The 11,125-nt window shown below is 36.4% G+C and overlaps 1 long non-coding RNA gene across 1 annotated transcript; it reads left to right on the top strand.

Annotated features, from left to right (window-relative positions):
* Nucleotides 1–5,107: 5,107 nt before the first annotated feature.
* On the top strand, nucleotides 5,108–5,683 carry LOC130049944 (uncharacterized). The gene is made up of 2 exons (XR_008798289.1): nucleotides 5,108–5,346; nucleotides 5,543–5,683. It is a non-coding gene; the product is annotated as an uncharacterized LOC130049944 (long non-coding RNA).
* Nucleotides 5,684–11,125: the final 5,442 nt, after the last annotated feature.

The raw sequence follows: 11,125 nt of genomic DNA, 5'->3' as shown, positions 1-11,125 counted from the left end.
TACCCTTGCAAAATTCAAAACTAAACAGGTTTCAAAATTTGATATGAATTTGGCAGCTATTGCATTCATTTCCAGTGTCAGACTATAAAGCTTTGCATCAGGGTGCATTCACTGCATAGCAGTTTTAAACACTTTTCATTATTGTTAAAGCTGTATGACCCGATGTTCATGTATTATTTTTGTACATAATTACTCTAAAGCAGATTAATTACTTTACAAAATCATCAACTTTCCCTTAATTACATGCTTGAAAACATCTGCATGTAAAAGAAAACGGTGAGAATATTATTTAGAAAGTAAATATAGTGTGGTACATATATAAATCATCCGGAAAACCTCGGGCCTTTCACCCAAAGCACGATGTATTCGGTGAAAGGCCCGAGGTGTTCCGGATAACGCATAAATTATAGTGTTAGACGTCTATAAATAGCCCCATGCGCATCAGGGGAATCCCAACATGATGTATTAACTCGGACGAAACTGTCTAGTTTTAAGGCTGAAAGAGCGTAAAACAACGAATTACTAAGAGGTATTTTATTTTTTATTTCTATTGAACTCGAAATAAAGGACACCACAGAGACGTCCACTTCTGCTTCATACTTAGATATTTTATTGAAAGTATACATTAACGGCAAATTGACAACTCAACTGTATGACAAACGGGATGATTTCAGCTTCTCCATCGTGAACTTCCCATATTTATGTAGCAATATTCCATTATCACCTGCATATAGTGTTTATATATCTCAACTGATTCGATATGCAAGAGCTTGTTCTGCGTATAGTCAGTTTTTAAATCGAGGTAAGCTACTGACAAACAAGTTGATGGTACAGGGGTTTCAACAGTCTCGATTGAAGTCAGCGTTTCGCAAATTCTATAGTCGTTATAACGATCTAGTTCGTGAATACAACCTATCATTGGGTCAAATGCTGTCTGACGTGTTTCATACCGATTGTTAAGCCGTTCTTGGCACACTGATTTTGACTGCGGATAACTCCGTTTACCTAAACAGGATATAGGGCTCACGGCGGATGTGACCGGTCGACAGGGGATGCTTACTCCTATCTATTTTGTATTGCTTGTAGAAGTTATGAGATTGATCACTGTTCGTTATCTTCACCTTTCATGACACAGTATTGTTGTAACAAAATGCACAGCTTTACACAGATAGGACCACCGATGATCTGAAAGTTTGAACTGGTCACGTGACTGAAATGGCAGAGTAACGCGGTTGTTTATAAACACCGATATATAATTAAATAATTTTGGTTAAAACAGCTGAAATAATGTATGACATGTCACACAGCCTCATAACTAGATAAGTGAGATGATTTAATAACGTTTTTAGGTCACCTGAATTCATTCAGGTGACCTATTGCTATCTGTTTTTGTCCGTCGTCGTTCGTCGTGCGTTAACATTTGAACATTTTCAGCTTCTTCTCTGAAACCCCTTAACCAATTTCAACCAATTTTGGCATATAGCATCTGTGGGTGGAGGGGAACAAAAATTGTGAAATTCGTGGTCCCTGCCCCCCTGGGGCCTGAGGGGTGGGGCAAAAACCATCAAAATGAGTGTAATTTTAAAAAGATCTTCTTCTTTACTCCTGGACATCAAGAAGCCAAATTGTGGGCATAATTATAATGAGCCTTGAGCCCTCTACCAAAATTGTGAAATTCATGGCCCCTGGGACAGGGGTTCTTGTGTTAGGGTGGGGCTCTATTGGTCATATAGTGAAAATGTAGAAATTCTTTGAAAATCTTCTCTGTCTCTGGGTATTAAGTAGACAAACTAATAACATGGTAGTGATGAGCAAGGATGCCTCTTTAATACCCCCCGCAACAAGTTTTTTTTTGGGGGGGGGGGGTATACTGGAATCGGGTTGTCCGTCTGTCCGTCCGTCCGTCTGTAGATGCAATGGTTTCCGGGCTCTAAAGCATTATCCTTTCCACCTACCGTCACCATATCATATATATGGACTACCCATGGGATGAAGATGTTCCCTATCGATTTTGGGGTCAAAAGGTCAAGCACACTGGACATCGAAGTAGCAATATGGTTTCCGGGCTCTAAAGTGTTATCCTTTCCACCTACAGTCACCATATCATACATATGGACTACCCATAGCATGAAGATGTTCCCTATCGATGTTGGGGTCAAAGGTCAAGCGCACTGGACATTGAAGTAGCAATATGGTTTCCGGGCTCTAGAGCGTTATCCTTTCCACCTACAGTCACCATATCATATATATGGACTACCCATGGGATGAAAATGTTCCCTATCGATTTTGAGGTCAAAGGTCAAGCACACTGAACATTGAAGTAGCAATATGGTTTCCGGGCTCTAAAGCGTTATCCTTTCCACCTACAGTGACCATATCATACATATCGACTACCCATGGGATGAAGATGTTCCCTATCGATTTTAGGGTCAAAAGGTCAAAGGTCATGCGCACTGGACATCGAAGTAGCAACACTCAGAAAAGAGGTAGTTTATACCTACATGTATTACCAACATCCTTTGGGAGATTGGGGTAAGCGGGGGGTATTCTTAGTGAGTATTGCTCACAGTACCTCTTGTTAAAAATTGTGAAATTCATGGCCCCTGGATCAGGGGTTCTGGTGCTAGGGTGGGGCTCTATAAGTCATATAGTGAAAATGCATTATTTCTTTGAAAATCTTCTTCTCTGTCCTTGGGTATTAAGTAAAGAAACCAATAACATGGTTATAATGAGCAAGGATGCCTCTTTCAAAATTGTGAAATTCGTGGCCCCTGGGACAGGGGTTCTGGTATTAGGGTGGGGCCCTATTGATCATATAGTGAAAATGCATTTTATTTCTTTGAAAATCTTCTCCTCTGCTGCTGGGTATTAAGTAGACAAACTAATAGTATGATAATGATGATCAAGGATGCTTCTTTCAAAACTCAAATTTATGGCCCCTGGGTCAGGGGTTCTGGTGCAAAGGCGGGGCTGACCACATAGCTATTCAATATTTCTTCCATCCAAAAGTAAAATTCTTATATTTAAACACAAACCTAATTCAAACATTGGAAGGTTGTTACATGATACTCAGCCTAACTCAGGTGACCTATAAGGCCCCTAGGCCTCTTGTTACTAGATGGGGGGGGAAAGTTGTAATTCGGACCATACAGCTTTAAATGACTGCCAAATTCATAACAAATTTTGCATCATGTATACATCAGCTGAGTCAAATCTCAACTAAGATTACAACAAGCGGCGCTTTACAGTAACCACAATGTATGTCAGTCAGTTAACTACTAGTGTACCTATGTGGGAAATACTAACCTTTGAGACGTGTCATTGTTTTCAAAAAGTACGTGTTTGTTTATTTTTTAACACAGAACTTTTGTATTTTGTGAGTAAGTATTGTACAGCCCTCTGAATACTGTACACGAAAAGTTCGAATTTTTTGCATCCTCTTCCAATGTAATATTTCTATTAATACTTTCTAAGTATTTGACAGTTGTAATCCGAAGTGAAGCAGATATTTTTAATTCTATCAATTTTAATGGTAGATTTACCTGATCCAGTACATGGAATTTGTACACAGTGCATTCCATTAGTAAATATTCTATTACTTACTGTCTGTTAGTTTTTACTGACTTACACAACAGATCATCCAGAAACTTTGTTTTAAAAAGTCTCCTTATATAACACTATTGGAGGCTTTCCACAGGTCTACATAAAAACCTTTCAGATTTCTGAAGTTATAAAATGAGAGACAAGAAAAATATGGATTCCATTTAAACTATATATATATATAAAAGCACTGAAAAGGCCACGACACTGTTGGTTATTTAAAACTAGTTTTCGACGCAACCCGTGTCTTTATCAAGAGACATATATTACATAAACAAATAACACACACCACGAAAAACGACAAGTATCAATAAACTACATTGGTAACAAGAATAATACACTGTTGTACTGGGTGATGAAAATGGTGGTTTTGTTGTAAAGCGTGTTTAGGTAGCAGGGGACAGTTTCGCACTATAGGCCCGGTGAACTTTTTAAAAAAAATGGAATTACCCCGTATTTGAAGTGATATTACATGTGTAAAAATGTATACAATAATTTTAGGATGCATGTCAAATGTAGCTGAGTGCTTAGTAAAAATGTTGATATACAACATGTAGGTGTCACCATGATTCCTAGCATATAGATGGGTGCAAATACGAAACTAAGACACGTGGTCAGTTGCTGAAGAAATTCCGGTGAAAATATGCAGGGTCTAGCAAAAGGTCTGTAGCTGTGAGGGAAGGTGGATGGCCCCATATGAGAGGTAGATTTTTGAGAAGGGTAGATAGGGTTCTTGATTGTGCACAGTGTCTAAATCCCCATGTTTGGTACTGTGATGGTGTGGTGGGTGCGGAGTAGCCCAAATGAGGGAAAATCAAAACAAAAAAGGGGAACCTGCTCAGAGCATGTTTTGTGCACCAGCACCAGTATTTATAGATTACATGTAATTTAGGGTCATAATTTATTAACTACACTAATATGAAATTCAAGTATTGACATAAAAGGGAAACATGATTTTTCATTAGTCTGTCATAATCTGACTTTGGTGTATACCCCCTATCCACATGTTTCAAAACCAAAGAAACTGTCCCCTGCCACCTTACTGAGGTCAGATGGTGTAGAGAGTTTGTACCATGGTCGAGTCGGGATTAAAATAGTTGGGTTTTCGTGCTTTTATATATATTATATATGTGGTGTGTGTGTGTGTAATACTTATACGGTACCAATTTTGATGCACCAGATGAGCATTTCGACAAATAATGTCTCTTCAGTAATGCTCAACCAAAATGTTTGAAATCCGAAATAACAATGGAGTTTTAGAGCTAAATATAGCCAAAAACAGCTGCAAAAAAAGTGGAGTCAAATTCGTCTAAGGATAAGAGCTATGCGTGATGGAGATAATCCTTAATTTTGAAAAGAATTTCTAAATTTTATAACAGCAATTAAATATACATCCGTATTTTCAAGCTAGTAACGAAGTACTTAGCTACTGGGCTGTAGAGACCCTCGGGGACTAACAGTCCACCAGCAGAGGCCTCGACCCAGTGGTCATAATGTAAAACTAAAGTCTCAATATACCTGGCGAATTGCCAATACGAAGCTAAAGTGACCAGGGTTAAAATGTAAATATGTTAAAAGAGTATTTTATAGAATTTAAATAGTTTCATTGTAGTTGATATCTGTATTAATATAGGGAGGTGACCATTCTACATTGATCTGGTGCCTTTTAATGGGATTCGAAACTGTGACTGTGAGATGTAGGAGAGTTTGACTTGTAGATGGGTACTTCTACTTTCACTTTAAACGGTAATGATACATCTTTGATGCAAAATATCTCGAAAAGGAATCAAGGACCCTATTGCAAATTTGGCCTTGTTGGAAATGTTAGGATTTTTGCTAAAAGTTGAAACCTGTCATTATACTGTGAAAATTTTTTGAGGGGAATCACGAGGGTTTGAAAATGGGTCGATTCTCATCATTTTTGGTGACATTTTACTCTCAGGATGACAGGTGCTTGAGTGTATTTCAACCCATTACCAGGCTAGCAGCAGGTGTCATCATGGACCTTCAAAATCTTTCATATGTGTACTTTCAAGATGCATATACATTATGTGAAAAAATTGGTTGCCATGGTAACAAAATATGAAATTTAAAAAATGGTCTCATGGAGGCGAATTTTCCTCCATTTTCTGGTAGTTTGAGACCTTATACGGTACCAATTTTGATGAACCAGATGCGCATTTCGACAAATAATGTCTCTTCAGTGATGCTCAACCGAAATGTTTGAAATCCGAAATAACAATGGAATTTTAGAGCTATTATAGGGGGAAAGGTGTGCCAAAGAAGTGGAGTCAAATTCATATATATATATATATATATATATATATATATATATATATATAATTCTATAGGAGTAGCTTTGAGTACGTACAATAGACTATGCTAAGAAATATACAAAAAGAAAATTCTGATAACGTATACAATATTGACTCATGGTAAAATAAACAGATCACAATGGAAATTAAAGTATACTTCAAATTGATATAAACAAATCAATAACAAACTTTTATTTTGTCTAATCCTTTCAAATCAAAATGTAAAATTGATATACTGCTTGAAGTAAAACTTCTTTAGAACAGTATTCTTGATATTTGACTGGAAAAAGTGTTCAAGTTTTTCTAACATCTGTTCTATAAACACCTCATCCCTCTCAATTTGAAATATCCTGATATCTTGACATGCATAAACAACAAAATCACATCTTTTCTTTTCACAACAAAACAATTGCCCCTGAACTTGATAATAATAATCACGTGTTGGGTCTAGTGTAGTTTGACCATTAATAACTTTAAAAAAGGAACTGTTTGTGTTGTAACAAGTTGAGTTCTAGAAGAAAAAGGACATTTAACTTCTACAAGTTTATCTTGTTCTACAATTATAGTATCTGGACTGGCTGCTAAAAATGGACATATTTTGCTAACAAAAGTTCCACAACTGCTGGTGACTTCACCCGTTACCTCAAAATATTTCTGAAGAGCAACAGACTCGTACTTGTTCCCATGAATTATGGGAGCAGGTTTGATATCATGAACAATTGTAAGAGATTTTGCCAATTTATCTTTATCTGTCCTATCTGTACATTTGCAAATTCGACCAAATTTTGAGAAATGTAATCTTTTACATCTTTCTGAGAGCCATAGTTTATTTTTTGATTGACTCAGAGTTTGTTTTTCTAAGGAACAAATTTCTACACTTATATTTGTAATATTTTGTTCTCGAAGCCAAATGTCAAGAGAGTTTTTCAGATGAATAATCATGGTCAAAGTCAACTGCATATGGGTTTGCTGGAGTAAATAACTGAGAGAAATAGGAAGGCGGTTGATTGGGGCATAGTTAAAACATTAAACAGTCAAGTATTTCTAAAATAATCATTGTAACCTGTGCTTTTTCTGAATTCAGAAGGCCTGGGATCAAAATTAAAAGCATTGGTGTCTTGTCTAGCAAGTGGCAAATCTTAAGCTTTGATGGGGCGTCCAGAAAATGGCTTACATTGATGAAAAGTTTGAATTTTCTTAGTACATGTTTCTTCAGTTACAATTTCTTTTGAAGATGAAAACTTGCATATTGCTAATATCAAAGTACACACATGTTTACAATGATCTTTAGGTCCCATACCAGCAGCACACTCACATTGTGCTTCTACAACACAAACATCTTGATCAATGCACACATCAACCTTAAAACTTACTGACTTTTTCATTTGGGCACGACACTCATGTACTTCTGAAGAAGAAAGTTATTGAAGCATGCCAAACGAATTTACTTTAGAAATCTGTTTGAATATAAATTGTGTGGTATAACGTCAATTCTTTTATTTTCTTGACTAAGGAAAAACTCTACTGCCGTCATCTTCACAGTTGCACACACACAACCTTCATTTGTCATGATCAGGCACACTCATTACATATTCCTCTACCAAAATCTTTATTTCTATCATATGCTTCCAGTCTGAAATAAATCATACTTTATCGATTCACCGCATGCATATATCTAGCATTTAGAAAAATAAATTATTATACCCCCCGAACAAAGTTCCGGGTGGTATATAGGAATCACTGTCTGTCTGTCCGTCCGTCTTTCTGCAGCTTCGTGTCCGGGCCATAACTTCTTTGTTCTTTGACTTAGGCATACCATATTTGGCACACAGGTGGATCACCATGAGACGAGGTGTCGAGTACCTTCATGACCTCTATATGATCTTGACCTCAAGGTCAAAATTAAAGGTTTTTACAATGGATTCGTGTCAGGGCCATAACTTCTTTGTTCTTTGACATAGGCATACCATATTTGACACATGATTGTATCGCCATGAGACGATGTGTCGGTTACCTTCATGACCTCTATATGACCTTGAACTTTGACCTCAAGGTCAAAATTGATTATAGGGTTTTGACATAGTCATACCATAAGACATGGGTGCATCACCATGAGACTATGTGTCATGTACATTCATTACCTTTTTATGACCTTTACCTTTGATCTCAAGGTCAAAATTATAGATTTAAGCCATGGAGTTGTGTTCGGACTATAACTTCCATTTTCTTCTACAAAGGCATACCATATTTTTACACTCAGGAAAGAGGTAATTTATACCTCATTAACAACACCCTCTGGGAGATTGGGGTAAGCGGGGGGTATTCTTAGTGAGCATTGCTCACAGTACCTCTTGTTAAACATATATTATTTAACAGACAAGTCCAGTACTCTTACTATCAAGCTAAAGGGTTAACTCACTAGCCAAAACTAGGATGAAGGCTAAATGTTCCCCTCCAGAAAGACAAACATATCACCTTTTCAGAAGTACCAGCGCTTTTATGACAAAGTTCTGAGGGCAATCACACATGACATAGAGTATACCCCGAATCCCAATCTGAGCCTCGTTGTGACAGTTATTGATGCATGGATGATGTTGACAAAATATGAGTGAAATGACAATGACTTACAATTACAAGGTTTAATTCTATTGTTGTCAATAAATAATGAATTATTAGTCATCGTATTTATCACTATTGATCAACAATATTCATAGGCTATCAAACACCTGCTAATCACAACAACACGTATCGCGCCGGGTAGACTTCGTCTAGTAGTACTAGAAATGTGGGACGTTTCTACCCTAGAATATATTGGGTCGAAACGTCTCACCTAATTTTCTATTGATAACTGGGATGTTTCGACCCAAAGTTTAATCTTAGACTCTCTCTCTCTCTCTCTCTGTATGTTTATATAATTCATTTGTTTTATGTGTATTTATGAATTAATTTTGGAATGTCAGTGTAATGTATTTATGATGTTAAATAAATATGTTTCAATGTTTGCCACTTGCGTTGTAAGTTATGGAGATTTTGATTTTTGTAATGCTTATTTCTTCATTGGAATTCATTATTATAATAATTAATCATCGCTGTGACTACAAAGAGCAGTGTGCGGGATAACTGCGATCAAACGTGACAAAGTTGGCGCTAATTGGTGGACTCAAAGCGAAGCCTCGCGAATAAGTACACCACATCAACTCGTTGGATAAACCAAATATCAAAACACGCAATATAGATATCCTCTGTATATCCTCATTTGATTTATATGTATACATAAGTGCATAATTCTTACAATAAAGAAAAAAAACCCAGGAAAGTTAAGGTAGAAAATGTACGTAGTTATCTTTTTATCTACTAAAAAAGATAGACCCAGTATTTGGTCAAAAAGCCTTTAAGGTAGAAACTTCAGTTATCAATTAAACAAAAAATCGACTTTAGGGTCGAAATGTCTGTTATGGAAAAAAATATTTTATTGGGTCAAAACTTTTGAGGTCGAAATGTCTTTGGGGTCGAAACGTCCTAGTTTCATGTATATATATAAAAAACAATAAGTGGGACGCTTCGACCTAAAATGGGGTCGAAACGTCCACAGTCGAAACGTCTTTCGGGTCGAAACGTCCCGTTACCAGTACGAGTATGTGATTCTGTGAATTCTTACGACTGCTCAATAAACATTTCACGGTTTCAGACATTAAATTAATTCAACAAATGTGTGAACTTATCATATTTTCGTAAGAACAACACAAAAGGAAACAACCAAACCCGTGTTTTACGATCACACACACGATATCTATAGTCGTATGTAGAATTGTTTTGTTGAATCATGTAAACAGTGCGATTTATATCAGTAAGATTGGAATAATACCGCGATACTGTATAAATAATGAACGAAGAAAGTCCTTACCGTTCTATCAATTCTCTATTCCTTCCTGAAACTCTTGCACCTCGCTCTCGCAATGCATTTCTTAGCTTCGGGAGATCCCAAACACCATAATCGGGTTTAGCCGCCATATTTGTGAACTGTTTGACCCCATCGGAACGTGCGCTCCCTGTAGTCGGGGGGGGGGGGGGGGGGGGGGGGGGTAGGTAACGTCGTCATTTCTGTCCGCAATGAATGCCATATTCTCCTTTTTAGTTTTGACCCTTGATTGTAACTTAGATCTAAATACTTCAACTCTATTCAATGAACCAAATATATTCTCTAAAGTTTTAACTAGACTTTCAAAGTATCTTCACTTAATTCATTTAATGATGCTTTAGTCATTCCCACCAAACAACTAGCTAAGTATAGAGATTTTGTCTTATAAGACCAACTATTCAACTCCGCTATTAAGTTGAACTGAGTCATGTATGTGTCAAAATGTTCACTATCATCATAGTTTTGTGATTTGATCCCACTCTTGGACTCAGAATTCTTTTCTGCTTGTTCATTTCTCGTAGGCGTACTATATGTTGGCCTCAAACTTGGAGGTTCATATTGATCTTTATGAAAATTGATATGTCTCTCCGACATTCGATCATTGCTTCTACTTTCTCTCATAAATGCATCCATTTCTTCATGATTTCCCCACGTATCATTATCTAAATTTTGACTTCTCGCATGACCTCTTTGAAATTTTCTATGCACATTGTCATATGAGCGATCTCATCCTTTCATGCAATCTTTCAATATCTCTTCTTATTTCATCCATTTGTTTCACAACACTAGTACGAAGGTTAAAGGTCTCTTTTCATGTCATACATTTATTTGTTAACCCTAGCACTTAATATTTCAAAAGTTTGCATACTTTTTATTAGTTTCTGATCTGAATTCACTCATAAGTGTTCTCATAGTATGTTCAATTGAACGGAAAGTAAGTGCATCACCACAACTTGCATTATTTTGATTTTCTTCAATTGCCTCACTTTCTTTAAAAGTCACAACATGGGATTCATCCATGTTACTTAAATCATCCATCCTTTTATTTCACTTGAATTCTTTTCTCTAAAAAATGATATATAATCTGAAGATAACACAAAAGCTAGAATAATTTATATTCTACTCTTTTTCAGATCATCTAAATACGCAGTCCACAGAAAACCATTTTGCAAGATTCACAAAGTTTATTTTCACCAATAAAATCTATATTACTATTCGTTCGATTTTTTTTTTATTTTAGTCTTCTCTGAATGCAATGTTGAATTAAAGTGTGATGTAGAATTAAGAAAAG

The sequence above is a fragment of the Ostrea edulis genome, chromosome 1, assembly GCF_947568905.1.
Source record: "Ostrea edulis chromosome 1, xbOstEdul1.1, whole genome shotgun sequence".
Taxonomy (NCBI): Eukaryota; Metazoa; Mollusca; class Bivalvia; order Ostreida; family Ostreidae; genus Ostrea; species Ostrea edulis.
This window is presented reverse-complemented; position numbering and strand designations above follow the sequence as displayed.